Source organism: Coenobita brevimanus, chromosome 55 (genome assembly GCF_032717465.1).
Source record: "Coenobita brevimanus isolate Jiangsu-jjx chromosome 55, ASM3271746v2, whole genome shotgun sequence".
NCBI classification, from domain to species: Eukaryota; Metazoa; Arthropoda; class Malacostraca; order Decapoda; family Coenobitidae; genus Coenobita; species Coenobita brevimanus.
Window position 1 is genome coordinate 6,955,357 of NC_137008.1, and position 20,068 is coordinate 6,975,424.

The 20,068-nt window shown below is 40.2% G+C and overlaps 1 pseudogene; it reads left to right on the forward strand.

Moving 5' to 3' along the window:
- Nucleotides 1–615: 615 nt before the first annotated feature.
- On the forward strand, nucleotides 616–734 carry LOC145401466 (5S ribosomal RNA; annotated as a pseudogene).
- The last annotated feature ends 19,334 nt before the right edge of the window (nucleotides 735–20,068 follow it).

The following is a 20,068-nucleotide window of genomic DNA, read 5'->3' on the forward strand; positions in this document are numbered from 1 at the left end:
ATTGTGGGTTCATAACGGTATGGAAACAACGATGATGTATTTGGAAATATTTTGTGACTGGACACCTAATAGTCCCGCAAATTTCTTTGGGTATGCACAGTATCTATCTATATATCCATCTATCTATATGTATACATACACACATATAGGTAGACAAATAGGTAGATAAATAGATAGATATAGGTAGATAGATAGACTGATTGATAGATAAATATAGATATATGGTGGCTGAATCGGTAGAGAGGCGGCCTGCAGTCCTGATGGACCCAGGTTCGAATCCCGGCTGGGGCAGGGAACAGTTTAAGGATTTGATTTTCATAAAAACAGACTTTCCTGATCTACCAAAAGACCCGCCGACATGTAAATGTAACCCCGCTAATACCAATACACCAGTCCTATATGAGACAGCCTTAGCATGTACTCAATATGGACAGTGGGTGTTAGCGCCGAAGTGGTGACATGTGGAGATGCAGGAGGACTACTGGGCCTTGGGATAGGCTACTGTCCCCAAGTTTTAGGCCCTGACGCCTTTGCCCAGAGTCGGCCACATAAAAAAAAAATAAAAAATACACATACAGTATAAAGTGTACTTCTTTTCTGACCCGTAATAGTGTCTATTAAGGCCATACCACTTTGAGTACACCGCTTCCCGTGCGATCAGCGAAGTTAAGCAACGTTGGGTCTGGTTAGTACTTGGATGGGTGACCACCTGGGAACACCAGATGCTGTTGGCTCGTTCTCCCTACGTGTCAAGTGGGGTTGGTGGAGGATTAGTGCCCCTCCCTGTAAAACAATTAACTCTAAGCCCTTGGTCACCCCGTTTGGGATACATGGCGTCTGGCAATGAATGAATGAATAAAAAGTTTGATTAAAACTGTATCAAAACACTTTGAGTTATCACTTTAACAAGACACCCTTAGGTTGGAAATTATTTTACCCTTGCCCTGTGGTCTTTTACTTTGCGCGATTGTTTTGAAAACTGAATGACTTCATTCTTGCACAGCAGTCAGATCTTCTATCAGGTTTAATCTGATATGAAATCAGACTGATTTAGAATACGGTACTTTCCTAAGTCCAAGTGTGACCTTGCCCTGTTTCGTTGACCTATGACCTGCTCTTCAAAGAAATGCAACAGGTTTACTAAATACATCAGAGAGAGAGAGAGAGAGAGAGACGCCTCTCAAAACATAACATTTGCCTTGGCTTCACGAGCTCTGCTAGTGTAAAATTATAAGAACATGACAGGAGAAATGTTTGCAGATCTTAAAAAGGAAAGTCGCAGAGCACATGTGCGCAAATAGAGCCATTTCCGAGAAAAGTGTCGCGTAAACCCTTCAAGAGGCTTGACGTTGACAGTCCTATTAATGTACTTCCCCGCTGGCTCTTTTCGTTTATATTATGCAGTGACTCCCTTGCTTTGGCTGAGGTATATCACTTTATATAATGACAGTATCATCTCATAGCCAACATTATTATCACCACTTTCATCATCATCATCATGAATAGCAGCAGCAACTGAATGTGACAGTACTTTACAGATCAAGTTTACTTATTAACATTCTCCATTATAATAATGACTATGGCCATTGCATAGAAAACATTCTTCCCAGTCAATCATAGGATGTCATTAATACACATTAATTGCGTACGGGTATGTGCCCGTTCAGCGGAAGTTGTGACGTGTCATAATCATTTTTTAAATACATGGATAATGTTACTTTGTAATGTGCATTACTACAGCATTGCCAGCGTCACTCTGCTGATGCATAAAAGCCACCCACATTCAACCAGTGCAAAGAAACCCAACTCTATAACTACCGGGAATGTTAACGTTTAAAACACTCCCAGGCATAAATGCAATGAAAACCACCACCAGGGCCTCGCTATTGCATTAAGCCTCAAGAAGTCTGATCACTGATCTTCCTGTGTCTGTGGCTTAGACTTTTTTCTTGTTGTTGTTGCTCCTGCTGTTGGTGGTGGTGGTTTTCTGTGTACGAATTTCTTTGCAACAGCGAGATGATTAAGTTTTACTTCTATTTATTTATTTATGTAATATTTTATGCATAAGGTCGAAAACAAACCTCCTGCAGTCGTCTGTTCCAAAGAGAATATAATAAAGAAGGGCAAACCTCAGTATCAGTTTATGTCCATATGCTTTCTCACAACACATTTTCAGGACAGAAGGGCACCCTTTCAAACAAAATACAAGATTTCACTCGTGATAACAGGTAACAAAATGAAGAGGAATTGTGGGTATGTATTATCGGATTTTTTCCCCTTGCTGTTCCAGCATGCCTGGAAAAATAATTTCAGTGAGAATCATTCTTTTTTTCATTGCTTCAGTTCCACCACTCGTTCATGATACTCTTCCTACCTTCAGACGATTTTCTTTTTATTAGCAGTGATTTTCAAAAGGACACAGAAGAACATGACCTATATTAGTCCTTGCAATACAATAGACTCCTCCAAAGTTTGTTATAATCGTCTGGAAGTAACAACAATAAGCCAAAAAATAACCTAATGAGGTTGAAGAGGTTAACTGGTGTTGTGGTGCACCAATATCAGCGTGGCCATCATCGCGCACCAACCTCACTACAGTATCACTTGCCCATCTCTTACAATTCAGTATACTGCTGGGCCCTACTGTACCCTTCTTACTGGGCTGCCTCAACAATATATTCCGTATTCACCCCATCGTAACTCATCACCACGCAGTAAGTCCGGTCTAGGTTGTTTTCCCTTATATATTCCTCCACTTTATTTTTAAAGATCGTTAATGGGCTTCCTTCAGATATGCCTTGCCTTATTCCTGTAGTGTAAAGTTTTCTCCTTTATCTTCCTTACAGACCTCTCCTGTCCCATTCCTGACTGATAATACCAGACATCTTTCAGTCATTTTACTCTCGTCCATCACCAAAATTCCTCATTCGTCTTCTCCAGCCACAGAACCTTTGCGTTCAATCTCCCGGGCCTCCCTCCTCCTCCTCATCATCATCATCCAATCCTATGTTGCCCCATGAGAAGCGTAGGAGTCCGGGGCTAGGCAAGTTGGTCCTGACATTTAATTTGAAAGTGACCAGCCTCACTTATCCCTGAATGGCATTAAGAGCAATAAACCCCAACCACCCCTTGGATACAAACCTGCACAGGCTCAATCCGACTGGAGCGCCTTAATTGCTCGCTAAACCACCAGGCGCCAAAATATGGTTATATGGTTACCACCCAGCGTATTAAATGGTTTTCCGATGTACAGGAAACCATTTGGCTTCCTCATCCCAACTTTATAAAGCACATTATTGTTCTTTGATCCTGTTTTTCACGCGTGTAAATATATCCTGGTCCTCTCTTTTAATCTTGTTAGTTCATCAATTCTTAAGAAAAATGGATGTCGTCCTTCTTGTTTACCATTAACCAGACTCACATTTTTCCCTCCTTTTCCTCTCAATTTTCACTCCGATACACGTCTCCCTCCGTCACATGCCTCTCACGCCCACCACAAGCCTCTCTTTTTTTTCCCCTCATCCAATCTGTCCCCTAACAACATAACCCATAATGTTGCTCTCTGTGCTGTTCACTGTTTTATAGTGTCATCGATTGGTCGTTCAATCTCCTTTTCTCCCCCCCCCCTTTTTTTTTCTCTCGTACCATCAGGACTACGTGTTATTTTTACTTCTTTTCTTCTACTCGTTTGCTGTCATTCTTTTTTCCTTCTTCATCCACTATTGTAACGTTTCTCAGTAGAAAAGTATCATATTGTTTCATTGTTCTGAACATTAAACGATTTTATTCAACCTAAGAAAGTCTGTTTTGGTGAAGAATTAACTGTTGACTCTATCTTATATCTACGATGCCAGGAGTCTCAACTAAGTTTAATTACACTGTCAGGGTATGGAAGCAATAAAAAAAAAAAAGGTAGCTGTAAACTCCTTCTCTCGTGTCTTGAATTACTGTCTTTCCACACCAGTTTCTTCCCTCACGATAATCCTTCTTCACCGGCTAGCGTGAACCTCTTTGTGTGCCTTGTCTACTTGTATCCCACAGCCCATTTCCTCCCCCCCGCCCCCCCCTCTCTCTCTGAGGCCTAGGGCATTTCTCTTCCCATAAATTTTTTTCCACCCTATATTCTCTTTCCTTCATCTCTCCCTGCTCCTCCTCCAAACTCTCCTGAAACTATCATTCCTCTATCTCAAAAAGTCCCTCCTTCAGCTGTTTTGTATCTCTGAATCTCCTTCATAATTTATTATAATATATGATGACCTCTACTAAGACTCTTTAACTTAAACCTTTTCATCCCTGAGATCCGCCTGGTTCCATCCACACCAACACATTATGTCTCCTCGCTGTCCTTCTCCAAAAATGAAGTGTCATATATTCTGTGGGCTGAGGCGGCGTCAAACCTACACTGTGGTGAGTCTTTGGTCTGGTGCACAGACATATTTCCACTGAACTACTGAAAACTCGCCTTAAGCCTAAATAAACATCTCGTGATTATACACACATGTCCACTATATGCATTTTTTATTCACGACAAATTAACATATTTGAAACACTCAATCCCGTAAGGGGTGGCCACAAAAGAATCACCTCCATGTCGCATTGTCCCCCATCATTTCACTGCCATGCTCCCAGCTCAGACTCTCTCTCTCATATACCTCTTCACTCCATTCCTCCATCCCATCCTCGGCCTCTCCCTCCCTCTCCCCCCTTTCCACCTCACTTGCATACACTCTCCTCGTTAGTCTCTCGCTCTCCATCCTCTCCAAATTTCCAAATCACGTCAACGTATTTCTCTTAACACTTTCTATCGCATCCACATCCACACCACAACACTCCTCCACTTCCTCATTTGTCAATCTGTCTCTTCACGTAACGCCACATGCTTCTTTCGGATAACTAATTTCCACTGCTCTCACTCTTGACTTGTGTCCTGCCAACAAGGACCAAGTTTCACTTCTTGCGTTAGAGTTGTTATCACAATACTGTCATGCAGTGGCTTTTATACTTCCACGCTCACTTCCCTGTTCCTTATCACTGCTTTAAAAAAAATCAGCAACCTTTCTTCTCTGTTGTACACTTTTCAAGCAATTCAGCCTCTAAACTTCCATCCTTACTCATCACACTACCCAGGTTCTTAAATGCACTCTCATTTACCATTTCCTCATCATCCAGCCTCACTGGACATTTAATGGCTTCATTTCTCTCGAAGTCCATAACATTACTCTCCCTTACATTCACCTTTAGATTCCGTTTCTTACACACACTCCCAAACTCATTCACCAAGTCTTGCAGTTCCCCTTCGTCTTCACTTATCAATACAGTGTCACCTGCAAACAACAGTACAGAGAGTTTCCAAACACTGCCCTCTCTCATTAGGGTCGTTCCAACATCCACTGCCCTACCTTGTACCCCAACCACATACAGATTGAACAGCCATGGGGACATGACACATCACTGTTTCATTCCAACATTAAAACAAAAATATTCACTCAGTTCACTATCCTCACGCACTGCAGCCTAAGTACCCTCATACATACTCTTCACGGCATTCAACAACTTCCCATTTACTCAACATATTCTTAATATTTTCCACATTCCTTGTCTATCCACCCTGTCATATGCATTCTCCAAATCCATGAAGGCTACATACAACTACTTTCCCTTCTCCAAAAACTTTTCCACTGAAGACCTAAGAATGAATATCTGATCTACACAACCTCTTCCCTTCCTAAAACCCCCCTGTTCTTTTCCAACTAAATCTTCTGTTGTTTCCTTAACTCAGTAAGTATTCTACCATTTACTTTTTTTATTATATTAAGAAGACAAAGGACCCTATGATATCACGCACTTCATTTTCCCCATTTCCTTTGTACAGGGGAACCATTGTACCTGAAATCCAATCCTCCGGGACTTTGCCTTTATCCCAGGCCAATCTGCACATATTCCATATCCATTCCACTACTGTCTATGCTTCAGCATTTCACCACAAACTCCATCAATTCCTGGAGCTTTCCCCATTTTGACTTTCTTCATTGCTTCCACTACTTCCGTCCTACTGATTTCTTCCTCTCTTCTCACTTCCCTCCTTCTCCCAGCCATGCCCAAGCCACTTAGGCTACCATTATTTTCATTTTCCACGTTCAACAGTTCCTTAAAATGTTCTCTCCATCTGTTCACTTTTTCTCCCTACTCCACTAGCAATCTACCATTTTTATCTTTCACTCATCGACTTATTTCTCTCTCTCTCTCTCTCTCTCTCTCTCTCTCTCTCTCTCTCTCTCTGTATGTATGTATGTATGTATTTATGTTTGTATGTATGTATGCTAGAGACCATTCATTCCTTTTTTATTTTCCCCACATGTTTCATCACTCCAAACACTATAATTTTAGTAAGTGTCGAGGCAAAAATAACTGAATATCTTACATATTTACCAGCTTGAGTTCATAAAAGACGGGAGCAAGTTCTGCATACTTTACTAAAGCCACATTTCCCATTCACCATTTGATACCCTACCTTGTCGTTTCTAAACACTTTACATGATGCCATTTTTTTGCACTTCGGGATAGGACAAAGCCTAATTGTGTGTGTGTGTGTGTGTGTGTGTGTGTGTGTGTGTGTGTGTGTGTGTGTGTGTGTGTGTGTGTGTGTGTGTGTGTGTGTGTGTGTGTGTGTGTGTGTGTGTGTGTGTGACTCTACATTGGTTTCTGTCCTCCAGAGTTATTGACCTTGTTAAATAATTTACATAAATGGTAATACTTGTCATTGTAATGCTACTTAGTTATTTTTATGTACGCGTGTAAGCTCAGTGCATTTTTGATGCACAACGTTAGTCTAACTCAGTCCGAAGTGACAGGAGACTAATTGCAGGCATGGGGGCCCATAAATGCTGAATCTAATAAAACATTGAATTAAAAAAATGGTACGCTTTCAAAACTTTTTTTTTTCGAATGTTGATTGATTCGGGGTCATTCACCGATTCGAGTTGCCACGGTACAACAGATTATAACTGCAACTCTCACTGTACTGATATGTGTTTTTGAATGGTTAATTCCTTATTTCCGAACTTTATACGGAACATTTATTACGCTTCCATCTTAGAGAATATTCCAATACTAAAACCGAGTAATCATTTTTACAGTTGAAGAAATACGACTTTCACACGGAAAACAAGTAGTACACATTGTCGACCGGTTCATTGTACCAAGCACCAAATGCAATATACTAATACTTTTTAGAAGACGAACCAAACTAAAGTGTTACAATTTGGCTTATTATGTTTGACCATAAATACTTGCTCATCCTGCCCTTGGTTTTAGGTACCGCTATGACTGGTTTTGATATGGTACCAGACAGTTTTACAAAATATGGAAAATACCGGTAGGCTTTGACGGCCTTCATCAATGAACTAACAACATGATTACATCTGGTTCTCCAAATGATCTTCCATTTTCACAGTTGTTAAGGCTTTCCCGAGATTAATCCATCACATAATTTTTACTACATCTGGAGCTTACCAGGCTCAAACGTGATAGTAAGGGGGGGAGGGAGTACGGCAGATAGAAGTTAGAATAATTAAACCGTCGATCAAAACTCACTGTCAATATGTCTGATTAAAGTTTTTTTTCACACTATAAGCAGGTATGGGCATGTGACTTATCTTGTCTTTGGCAGAATTCTTCAACCATGAGGCAAAAGTTTGGTTTCAAAATTAAATATTAATTACTGTTGGAGTGTCACAGAGTGAGTTTCACAGTCGAGCACTATGACATCCTCCCTTTGTGTGCGTGTGTGTGTGTGTGTGTGTGTGTGTGTGTGTGTGTGTGTGTGTGTGTGTGTGTGTGTGTGTGTTTTGCCTCAGTCTGCATATGTTTGCCGACTTTCATCTTTACCCTTTGCCACTACAGTTGGGGTGAAGTTCCAGGTGGAGAAATAAAAAAATGTGATGGCTTTGTGTTATTAAGGGCTCAACAATTATGAAAACTGCAAGAAAGGCGACCATCAGACGAATGAAGGAGGCTGTCAAAACGTAATTTCATATTTTACAAGGTGTCTGGCATCTTACCAAATCTAATAAAGGATATTGTAACCCAGACGGACGAGGAATGTATGTGAGTAAGGTGGAGGGGAGAGATGGAGGGGGAGGTCAAGGATAAGATGGAGGGATGGAGTGGAGAGATATATGAGAGAGGGTGTGTGTGAGCTGGAAGCAGGGCAGTGAAATGGCGGGGAACAGGGCGACATGGAAGCAATTTGTTTGTGGTTATCCTTTACGGGATTAAGGCGTCTGGCAATAGATAGATAGATAGATAGTAATCCAGACCGTGATGATCAAGCATCATTGGTTTAATACTGTATGTTATAACGTACTCTATCTGTTTCATACTTCCTATAATTAATATAGTGCATGTACTGGCTGGTGCAGTGAGCAGGCCGATGACTTTGATTGTACAGATTCGACGATGATGATGAGGAATATAATTTGCTTAATTTTCTTTTCTTTTTTTTCTTTTTTGTGTGTGGGGGTGACGTATAACTTTTCAGTGACTGTTCAACGAGGAGCAAAACAATAATTTATGCTGCCATGTAACATGCAAAACATAGTTAGTTCACAAGTCCCATCCTTATTTTAAAAATAGAGGTTTTTTATCAAAGTAAACTTTTATGCATTTTACTTTTATATAACCGATATAACTCATACATTTAATCCCATTTGCACTTTAAACACATTCGTCAAATCTCAAATTTTCCCTGCACCTTATGCGAAAGAACTCTCTTCTGCAAGAATAGGCCAACTTTTTTGCACACCGGGCTGCCTACATGTTCCCTCATGGACGTGAGCACCTCATGAAGGACTTGCATATACCCCCATGGACCTATTTTCCCTCATGGGAGGATGTCCATATTACTCCCTCTAGGGAGCTACTTTCCCAGTGCACCTGTTTTCACACCACCAAAACACCCATCCACTCATCCAGTGCAATGTGTCTCAGTAGCAGCAGGATGACTCAGCAAGCTCCCTCACATTCACGAACAGAGAGAGGACTTGCAACTTTAATCGTGTAGATAGTACAATATAGAAATCAGAAATGAGAGAGAGAGAGACAGACAGACAGACAGACAGACAGACAGACAGACCAATCTGAGTCAACCCACAGCAGGACAGAGGCCACCCCCATCTTTTTCCATTATCTCCTATTGTGTCTTAGTTTCTTCCATCCAGTCCCAGCAAATCCCTAAATCTCATCTTGCCATACTGGTCTCTGTCTGCCTCCTCCTCTTCCTCCATCTTTGGATTGCAACTGTTATACCATGTTTGGCCGTTTACTATCTATGAAGCAGTGCAACATTTTTTTTTCCAGTTTTCAGTAGTCCTGGGAACAGATTATCTTCATAATTTTTCTTGATAAAATATAGTACAGTAACCTACACTAATGGAGTAATGATATTTAGTGGTAACCATCATCCACCCACCTGGTGTTGTGCTGCAAACTTCTTCTCACTTACAGCATTCTTTTTCTGCATCTGCCTTCCTCCATATCTATTTCTTCCATCCTTCCTGTCAATTTTTGTAACTCCTCGTTCAGCTTCACGTGGCTAGACACCGAGAAATAAGTCTAATGGTTCCTTGTAATCCCGGAAACTGCTTGCAAGGCTGGATGGTAATTATGTATCCAAACAACGGGGTGATATGCATCCTACTGTAGGGCCCCTGTTACTGGGTGGAGAGACGCAAATTCAGCATCCATCCGGGACCCAAACCTCCATTGTCTTTCCCTTTGTCTCCTGGAAGGAAACATCGGCTCAGTGCCGGGACGGCCCTGCAGGGGTAGTTGCTTGCCTGTGGTTGATAGGTCTTCTCGGCCAGACAGTCAGGGCTTACTCAACAACAAGCCTTTTAGAGTCCTTTAATATCAGTGGTTTCGTATGTGGGAAGGCGAAAATATCACCCGTTTCATTGCTATGAATAAATAATTTGCTGAGTACATTGATGTGAGTTTTGTCTTTTTTCTGTGATTTATATGCCTGTTTCTTGGACTTACCTCCACGTCGTAGTGAAGAGAACAGTTATGATGATTATGGTGATGACATCATCATTTCATAGCCAAGCAACACTGGTGGAATTTCTGATTTGTATTGACCATATTATATACACTAACTTGTCACCGCATATTATATACACTAACTTGACATCTTGCTTAACAGCCATCACTTTGTGTCGCATCTCCTTCCTCTTTCCTCCGCCATTCACCGTCCTTCACTCCTGTCTTTCCTCTTTCCTCCCGCTGCATCTCCGACTCTCTTTCTCCTACCTCACCCAGCCCCACACAACCTACTTCTCACTCTTCGCCCTTCTGTCTCCTCTTGCTCGCCTTACCTCAGTTTGCTATCCCCTGCCTCACTTATTCGTCTTTCCCCTTCTTACATCAACACCACCGTGACTCAGCGATATACCCAGTCAGCAACACTGCATCACAGGCCAGTCTTCTTCTCTAGCTTACCCATCTTTCCCTCTTCCAACCCCTAGCATCTATCATCACCAACTCATACATCCCATGCCTCACATCTCTTCATCACCATAATCACATACCCGCGTCCCCCGTGCCTCATTCCGGCACGCCATTCTCTTCTCACAACCAGTCATTGACCGTTCCGTATTCTTGGTTTTCGTTGTTTTCACACAAAATATCTTCGCATTTCCACTTCCTTGCCATTCTTGTTCCCTTTTCTGTTTTCTTTAATTTTGCTTGGTGTTATACTCGTGTTTATATGTTTCTGGTCTTTACTTCACCGCTTTGTTTTTTTTTTTTTTTCGTGTTTTTCGTTCTTTTCTTTCATCTCCTTGTCCGTTCTCTGCTATATCCAGGACCATTTTTTCCTTATGCATATCGCCTTTCGCCTAACTTCTTTTTTATTTAGTTTTCCGTTCGTCCTATCACAAATGTTTCTCTCGTTAAAATCGCAGTGCCGTCCTCCAGTGTAACACGGTAACCTCCAGCATCGTCAGCCTTTTTGCAATTTCTTTCCCAATCTTTCTCTTCCTTTGATACTTCACATAGTTCTAAGTCTGTCTCTACTCCTTTCACTTAATCTTTTCAAGTTCCTTACCTCCCTCCCTCCGTTCGTCCCACCCTGTATTCTCAGTCAACATACCATTATTTTTTCCCCTTTGTACTCACTGTCTTTACATTTTCACCTCTTCACCGCTCCTCAGACAGCCATCTTTCTCTCGCATATCAGCCTTGCCTGTTGCATCACCATAGACATTATCCACATATTCCCTCGTTTCTCCAAGCTCTTTCCCATGTAACATCGCACTTCATTTACTGTAATTCTTTTCCTTGTTACCCTATATAACGGATCTATATTTTCCCCATGGAGAGTTCCCCACTTGGAATGATTTCTTTCTCGATGGATGTATTTCCCCCAGGACTTTTTTTTTTTTTCTAATAAACCTGTTTCACCTTTTTTGGGCCAATTTCCCAAGTGGACCCATTTTCTGTCATAGTCCTATGCCCAACATGGACTTTTATCACTGCATGAGGGACTAAGTTATTGTCTTAGGGACCTACTTCCCCGCATCTCTTCCCCAAACGAGCCTATTGTCTATATATAGGGCGACCTACTTCTTCCCCCGTCGACTGTGTACCTCATGAGGGACTTATCTATTTCACCTGGGCCCTGTTCTCCTCCAGCGTACAATATCCACAGTCCCTTGATGGAGCATTACCCCCTCCATGGGATGGATGACATATTCCCCCCAGAGACCTATTTTTTATTATTTAAATATTTTCACCCCACCATCAACCCGTCCAGTACAGTGTGTCTTAGTATCAGCAGGATGACTCAGTCAGTTCCCAAACACCTACACATGGAGAGATGCACTGCAACTACAGTAATATACTAAATATGATATAACTGAGGAACGAATTACGTCATCTCAAACAATACTTTTTCCCCCAATACATTATTTGCCAGCAATGTTCATTAAATGGTTGAAATCTGGTGCAGAGTATTTAAGTTCTGGAAATAAACTATAGTTAATTTGGAGAGAGAGAGAGAGAGAGAGAGAGAGAGAGAGAGAGAGATCTTTAAGGAGTGCATCATCATCAGCATTAATTATCATAATCAGTCTGTGCCAGTCCACTGCAATACAAAGGCCTATCCCATCGTTTTCCATTTTGTCCTCTAGGGTCTTGGCCTGACCCTTCCAATGTCAGCAAATTAATGAATCTTATTTTTCCTCTCTGTCTGCCTCCTCCTCTCCCGCCATCCTTAGGTTGCCACGCAGATATAATGTATATCCGTCTTTTACTGTGAAGTAAAATATCCGTCTTTACTGTGAAGAAGTGCGACATACGATTTTTTTTTTTTCTAATCACAGGAATTGAATACCTTCCCTGTAGTCCCTATAATATATTGATCCACATTTATGTGGTGCCGGGTGACAACCACCGGCAGGGCTGGGTTGTCTGCACAGGGCCCTCCCGGCCGTCATCAGGCGACTCTGACACCTCCAGTGTTGCGGCGCCCTAAATCTGCTCGTCAGTGCAGAAAATTTTTCTTTTGCAATATTAGGGGACTTCACTCCAACATCATCTCTGTTCAAAATTTCCTCCAGTTTGAATCCCCTGATCTGCTATTTCTGACAGACACAAGTAAGCTCCACCTCTGATTTAGCTAGATTTAATTTTCCTGGTTATATCTTGATTCAAAATTTCAGACTCAAAGGAGGCATATGTTGCCTTGCTAAATCAAAAATTGCCATGGAGGAGATTACTAAATTTAATTGTCCTTTTTTCTACTATTCCATATACAAATTAAATTCTTTTGGTAAAATTAAGTATTTCTGTTGTGTTTATCGTTCCCCTAATGCCCCTTCAGAGCCGAGTTTATTTGACTCTCTGTCTTCACAACTAACTGTCTTCAGCATGAATACTGCATCAGAAGTTACTATTCTGGGTGATTTTAATGCCCATAATGTCGAATGGCTCACTTATTCACCCAGAACTGATGACTCTGGTCTTGAATGTGAGCTATTTGCAGACTCATTTAATCTCACCCAGTTAGTCAGTCAACCCACCTGTGTACCAGACAATCCCGATCAAAATCCCCACCTACTGGACTGGTTTCTAACAACCAATTCAGATAATTATAATGTCAAGGTGAACTCTCCTCTCGGATCCTCTGATCATTGTCTGATTCAAGCCGCCACTTTCACACCTACCACACCCTCCTGCTCTGAACCTGTCGTGATGGCTAAATGGCACTACGACAGGGCAGACTGGGAGGGACTTCAAAATTTTCTCATGGATGTTCCATGGACCTCCTTTTTCTCCCATGATCCAATTCCACATTGGGCCACATACAGGATTTCATTACAGTCGGCATGGAAACATTCATTCACAGCCATAGTTACAGAAAAAGATGTAATTCTCCTAAATGGTTTGACCACAATTGTGCTAGAGTAACAGAACATAAAACAATAGCCTATAACACTTATACAAGGACCAAAACCAAAGAAGCCTTTAACTATTATAAAAATATCAGAAACCATGCCAAAACTATTATCAATCTTTCTAAATAAACTTTCTACATAGACAAGCTAACAAACTACTAAACAATCCAAATGATAACAAAATATTCTGGTCAACCCTTAATTCATTCAAAACTAACTTCACTACCACCTCTTCCATTCCACCTTTATAGTCCCCCGATGGAAATCTAGTAAGTGACCCACGTGGAAAAGCCAACCTTCTTGTTGACAATTTTTCAACAAACTCAACCCTAAATTCAGAAAATCGTAATATTCCTGTACTTGATTTTGATTTCCCTCAAATACCTCCTTGCATGATTCACACCAGATACGTACAAGCTGTATTACAGAATCTATCAGCAGACAAATCCACTGGTCCAGATGAAATTCCTTCAATAGTACTTAAAAATTGCTCCTCAGTGTTGGCTCCTGTATTAGCAAATTTTTTCCGCTTATGCATCCATACCTCAATTTTTCCAGCCCCATGGAAAGTAGCAAATATCCATCCTGTTCCTAAAAAGGCGGCAACTTCTGATCCATCAAACTACTGTATAGACCGATTGCAATAACTTCCGTTCTCGGTAAAGTTTTTGAGACACTAATTAACAAACACATAGTCAAGCATCTAGAAATCAATAAATTGATCAATGATTGGCAGCATGGATTAAGACAGGGACGTTCAACTGTAGATATTCTTTGCCTTCTTACCCATCAGATTACCAAAACAATAGACCACCATGGTGAAACACACAGAATAGCACTTGATATTTCAAGAGCATTAGACAGAGTATGGCACCGGGCCTTATTGTCTAAGATGTCACACTATGGCCTTGCATCACTGGTTCCTCTAATTTCATCTTACCTTCATAGTAGAAAAATATGGGTCATGGTAGATGTAATTTATTCTCAGTTTCATTCCATAAATGCTGGCGTACCTCAGGGATCAGTTTTGGAGCCAACGCTCTTTCTCATTCACATAAATGACCTCCTATCTGTCACGCACAGCCAAATACACTCTTATGCTGATGACTCGACCCTTCATAGTTCTTTCACATTTAGTACCTCCTTTACACAATTTGATATTATAAATTCCCAAATAAACACAGCAGTTTCTCTGAACCAGGACCTTTCTAAAATTAATCAATGAGGACAAAAAAGTCTGGTCTCATTTAATGCTCAGAAAACTAAATACATTAATTTCTCCAACTGAAAGAATCCCTCAGACTCTCACAGAATTTTAAATGATGTCAGTAGTCCCATATCCACTACAATTGATATCCGAGGTGTTACTCTAAACCCCAGCCTAAGCTGGACAGCTTATGCTAAATCCCTTGCTAAAATTGCTTCTAAAAAAATGGGACTTATGTAGAATTCGTGCCCTTCACTGACGAGCAGATGGCAACAATATACAAAAGTCATGTGCGTTCTCAGATCGAATACTGTTCACCACTGTGGAGTGGATGTGGAGCGGTTGCACTGAGGCAGTTGGACAAAATTCAAAATAAAGCCATTTGATTGATCAATAATCCTGCCATAACGCAGGACCTTCCTCCGTTATCAGTACGTAGAGATGTTGCTTCTTTAGCAGTATTTTATCAATATTTTTACCGTAAGCGCTCTAACGAACTGGGTTCAACTGTGCCTCCCCTTCACATTTTCTCCCGAAATACTCGGGCAGCTGGGAGCGCCCATGAACTCACACTCTCTCCCCCACCATGCAGAACCTCTGCTTATCAAAATTCATTTATCCCCAGAACGATTACTCTCTGGAATTCGCTTCTTGGGAGTTACTTCCCACATACATTTAATCCTCTCGATTTTAAATCCAATTGTTATAAGTATTTTATGAATGGAGGATGCCTTTAGGCACATGGATTTATTTTTTTCCTTTGTTTTGAAAAAAAAAAAAATGTGGAGCACATTTATGTGAATGGTTCCGCCAGTGGGGTGGAAGCAAGAATATCATACAATTGACTGTGGAGAATGAATCTTTTTTTTTTTTAATAGATACATAGATGTTAGTTTCTCCATGTCCAGTTATTTATAAAGCCAGTTTCAGGAACTTCCCCTCCTCGTCAAGCTGACGAAAATACGATGATGGTGATGATGATGATGACGGTTTCGTCATATCATTACCAAGCACACTGGTAGAATTTCAAACATGTGTTTGCAACACTGTTATACACTCAACTATCATCGCCCACTCGTGACATCTTGACTAATAACCATCATCTGTATTAAAACTCCTTGGTCTCTCGTGCACCATTCCTCCTCCTTCACCTCTGCATCTCCCTCTTTCCTCTTCTTGCTTCTCCAACTCTTTTAGTCCTTCCACATCCATTCTTACCCGACACGCTCCCTATTTCTCCTTTTCTTATCCTCTTTCCTTCTCTTGCCTCACCACTCGTACTTTACCTTGCCTTACCTCAGCCTGCAGTTCCCTGCCTTACTCATTCTTCTCTCGGTTTCTTCATTCGCCCTCACCTCCCTGATTCACAGACACTCACACTCATCGCTTTTCTTTCACCCACTCTCCTCCCTTGTACCTCACCATGGTTCAGTCCCTTGTCTCACCATAATCACCCACTCGTTCCTCCCATGCCTCATACCGGCACTTCATTCTCTTCTCCTAGCAAGTTTAGCGGCCGTTCCGTATTCCTGCTTTTCGTTGCTTTACCTACAAAAGATCCTCTCACATCCTTTTCTTTTGCTTTTTTTTTCAATTTCTTTTTGTTTCCTTTAGTTTTGCTTTTATATCTATGCATATCGCTTCTTTGTTTTTTTCCTTTAATACACGTTATATTTCGTATTTTTTTCCTCGTTTCCTTCATCTCCTTCTCTGTTGTCTATTTGCATTTGTAGGACCTTCCTTTTTTTCTTTTTTTTCATTTTTTGCTTTGATTAATTCTTTCCCTTCATTTCATCATTATATTTGTTTTTCATTCATTAAAACTATGCACAATCTCCCTGCTAATATATCTCATGTTTCTTTACTCATTTCTATCTTTCACTTCTCAGTCGCCCTCTTCTTTGATACTCCATGCACCTCTAGGTTTGATTTTACTCTCATTCGATATTTTCAGCCTCCCTCCAGCTGCTCTAAGGATCTTGTTTTCTCAACCCTTATACCACTACCTTTTCCCCTTTGCACCTGCTATCTTTTCGTCTTTACCTCTTCCTTGTTCCCCAGGCAGTCATCTTTCTTTAGCATATGCCTCGACTCGGTTCAGCCATGAAAACTATCGACCCATTCCTTCGTTTCTCTAAGCTCTTCGGTTTACACCTCGTCATCTTTCAGTAATTCTTATCCTTACTGCTGTCTCCCGTTCGCCTACATGAGGTCAGTCTCATTCAGCTACCTAAGGTCAGTCTCTTCAGACTTCTCTTACCTAGATGTACCCTTTTGTTGTGAGTATTGTGTCAGTGGGTCTAGTTACCTGTGATACTTATGCTGTGTTAGAATGTTAACAGAGAATGTTCTTGTGTTACAGTATGTACTCCAAAGAACTTTACCACTTTTCAGCGGTAAAGTTCTTTGGAGTACCGAAAGATTATCTTAGTGAGATTTTTGTGTTGTGATGAGATCAGGTGCTTGATCCAGAGTGTGTGTTAGCGTTCAGAGTGTTGGTAGTGCTTTAAGCTAGTGCAATTGCGTCATGATTTTGTATTCCCTTGTGTTAGTGTGTGAAGGAAATTTTGTGAATTCATCCCACCCCTATGTGAGTTTTGTGTGTGTAATAGCTTCCTCAAATGAGAGTTGTGTCTCCACTGAGAATTTTGAGGACTGCCTTAAGTTAAAGGAAGAACGTCTCAAATTAAAGCGGGAGGTACAGATTCTCAGGCAGTAGAATCACAAATGAGGGAAATGTTGTTTGGAGGAGATATTGGAGGAGAGAGAAAAAGGCTGATGATTGGTCACTTTTTCACAAGAGTGCAAAGTCCACCCTTAAGAAACAGGCAAATTTGAGGATGAAAAAAAAAATACGCATAATTAACTGAACTGACAACTGCATTACCTACAAGAGGACCTCTATATATTGCACAAGTGGTCTAAAGATTGGCCAGCAAAATTTAACGTGGAAAAAGGTAAAGTGCTTAACGCGGACAAAAACGTCGGAGATACTGAAGACAATTTAGATAAGGAAATTAATAAATCGAAATGCGAGAGAGATCTAGGAGTTACGTTTAGTAAGGACCTCAAACCAAGTCAATAGTGCATTAATGCGAAAAATGAAACAAATAGAGTCCTATGTTTTATTTTACGAAGCGTGAGCAGTGGGACATTTAAATATTACAACTTTGTCTAGCATTCGTAATGCCACATTTAGACCATGTAGTGCAGTTTTGGTGTCCATACAAGATAACTGATATAAATTCGTTAGATGATATACAAAGAAGAATGCCAAAATGATGCATAATGTTCGGAACCTGCAATATGAAGACAGACTGAAAAGACTAAATTTGTACTCACCAGAGAGGCGTAGAGTAAGAAACTTAACTGAGATGTTTAATGCTTGCCAACTTCACTTCCCTATTCTTACAAGCACTGGAGCTACACAGACTTTACTAACGGTAATTACACTTAATGCCCGACAACACTTCACTGGTTATTACACTTAATGCCTGAGAACACTTCACTATTATTACACTTAATGCCTGACAACACTTCACTTATTACACCTAATGCTTGACAACACTTCACTGTTATTACACTTAATGACTGACAACACTTCATTGTTATTACACTTAATGACTGACAACACTTCATTGTTATTACACTTAATGCCTGACAACACTTCATTGTTATTACACTTAATGACTGACAACACTTCATTGTTATTACACTTAATGACTGACAACACTTCACTGTTATTACACTTAATGACTGACAACACTTCATTGTTATTACACTTAATGACTGACGACACTTCACTGTTATCACACAAGTACCGAAAATATACAAACTTCACTGCATTGACACTGCACTACACTCAAAGTGAACTGAAAACCGACTGAACTTGAACTAATTTCTTCCCCATCCTTATAAAAGCTTGATTTACTCTCGAAATTTCTCCATTCTACGAGAACAACAGTTGCCAACTCTGAGATATCAAGACATGACAGAGTTTTCTTACATTACTTAACACTCTAAATCATTTACCATATGAACTTTTATAACATAATTTAGCAAGTAATCACTTAAATAAAACGTTATAAAGAAAAAGAGCACAAAAATTAATGTACAACTTACGAAATAACGATATATATATATATATATATATATATATATATATATATATATATATATATATATATATATATATATATATATATATGACTGCCCTGTGCTCTCCTCCATTCTTCTTTTCTTCAGTCTTTCATTCTTTCCTTCATTCTTTCCTCTTCGTTCTGCCTCTTGGTGACTCTACAGTGACAAGCCAGATGGTTTTCTGTACACCATGAAACATTTACCACGCTGGGTGGTAACCACATAACCAAACTATGGCGGCTGGTGGTTTAGTGGGTAATTAAGGCGCTCCAATTGGATTGAACCGGTGAAGGTTTATATCCAAGGTATGGTTGGGGTTTATTGCTTACGTAATGCCATGCAGGGATGAGTGAGACTGGTCACTCACATCTTAAATGTCAGGACCAACTTGCCTAGCCCCGGGCTCCTACGCTTCTCATGTGAAAACGTAGGATTGGATGATGGATATAAACAATATATATATATATATATATATATATATATATATATATATATATATATATATATATATATATATATATATATATATTGTTACATAGCCTATGATTTCATCATCCTTTGTGTAATTTTAACGCACAGTATGCTGCATGTTTGATAACGAGCGTGTTCTGCCTCAGTCCCCCCCTTCTACCGTTATAGTAGAGTAAGTCGACATCTCTGTTATACTTTGCGGGATTGTCATCTCTTTGTCCCCATGGCTTCATTTGCGCGTCCTTATTACAAGTTGTATCAAGCTCTCCTGGCCCCTATATAATGAGCTCAATCTCTGCATCATTGCCACTTAGATCTGCTCCTCATTTTGTTCACATCTCTGTCCTCCCCTGTACAGATATTATTATTATTGTGAGTGCTCAAGAAATCTCCAACCATCTAGCAGCTGTGTGTAATTTGAGTATAACTGTTGTTGCATTTTTTCTTGTACTGTATAGCATAAGTTTAATTTGTAGGCCTAGTGAAGTTTTTGTAATTCGTGTGGGGTTCTTTATGTCAGTCGTTTTTGATAATAGTTTGTATCTGTAATTATTTATCTGGCATTCACTGAGTATTATCTGGTATCTCATTTTATCAGGGCTGACTTAGATAAATTTATTCTTGCTAATTTCGTGTTAATAGAGGCTATTGCAGTTAACCATATATTTAACCTGTTTTTGCCATTACATTATCTTTATGAGTCCTGAATGTTTTGTTGTTAATTTAAGCATTAAACTTTAACTTGTAATTTTACCTAACTCTTTTCTTTTGAACCTGGAACTTTACGGGACAGTAG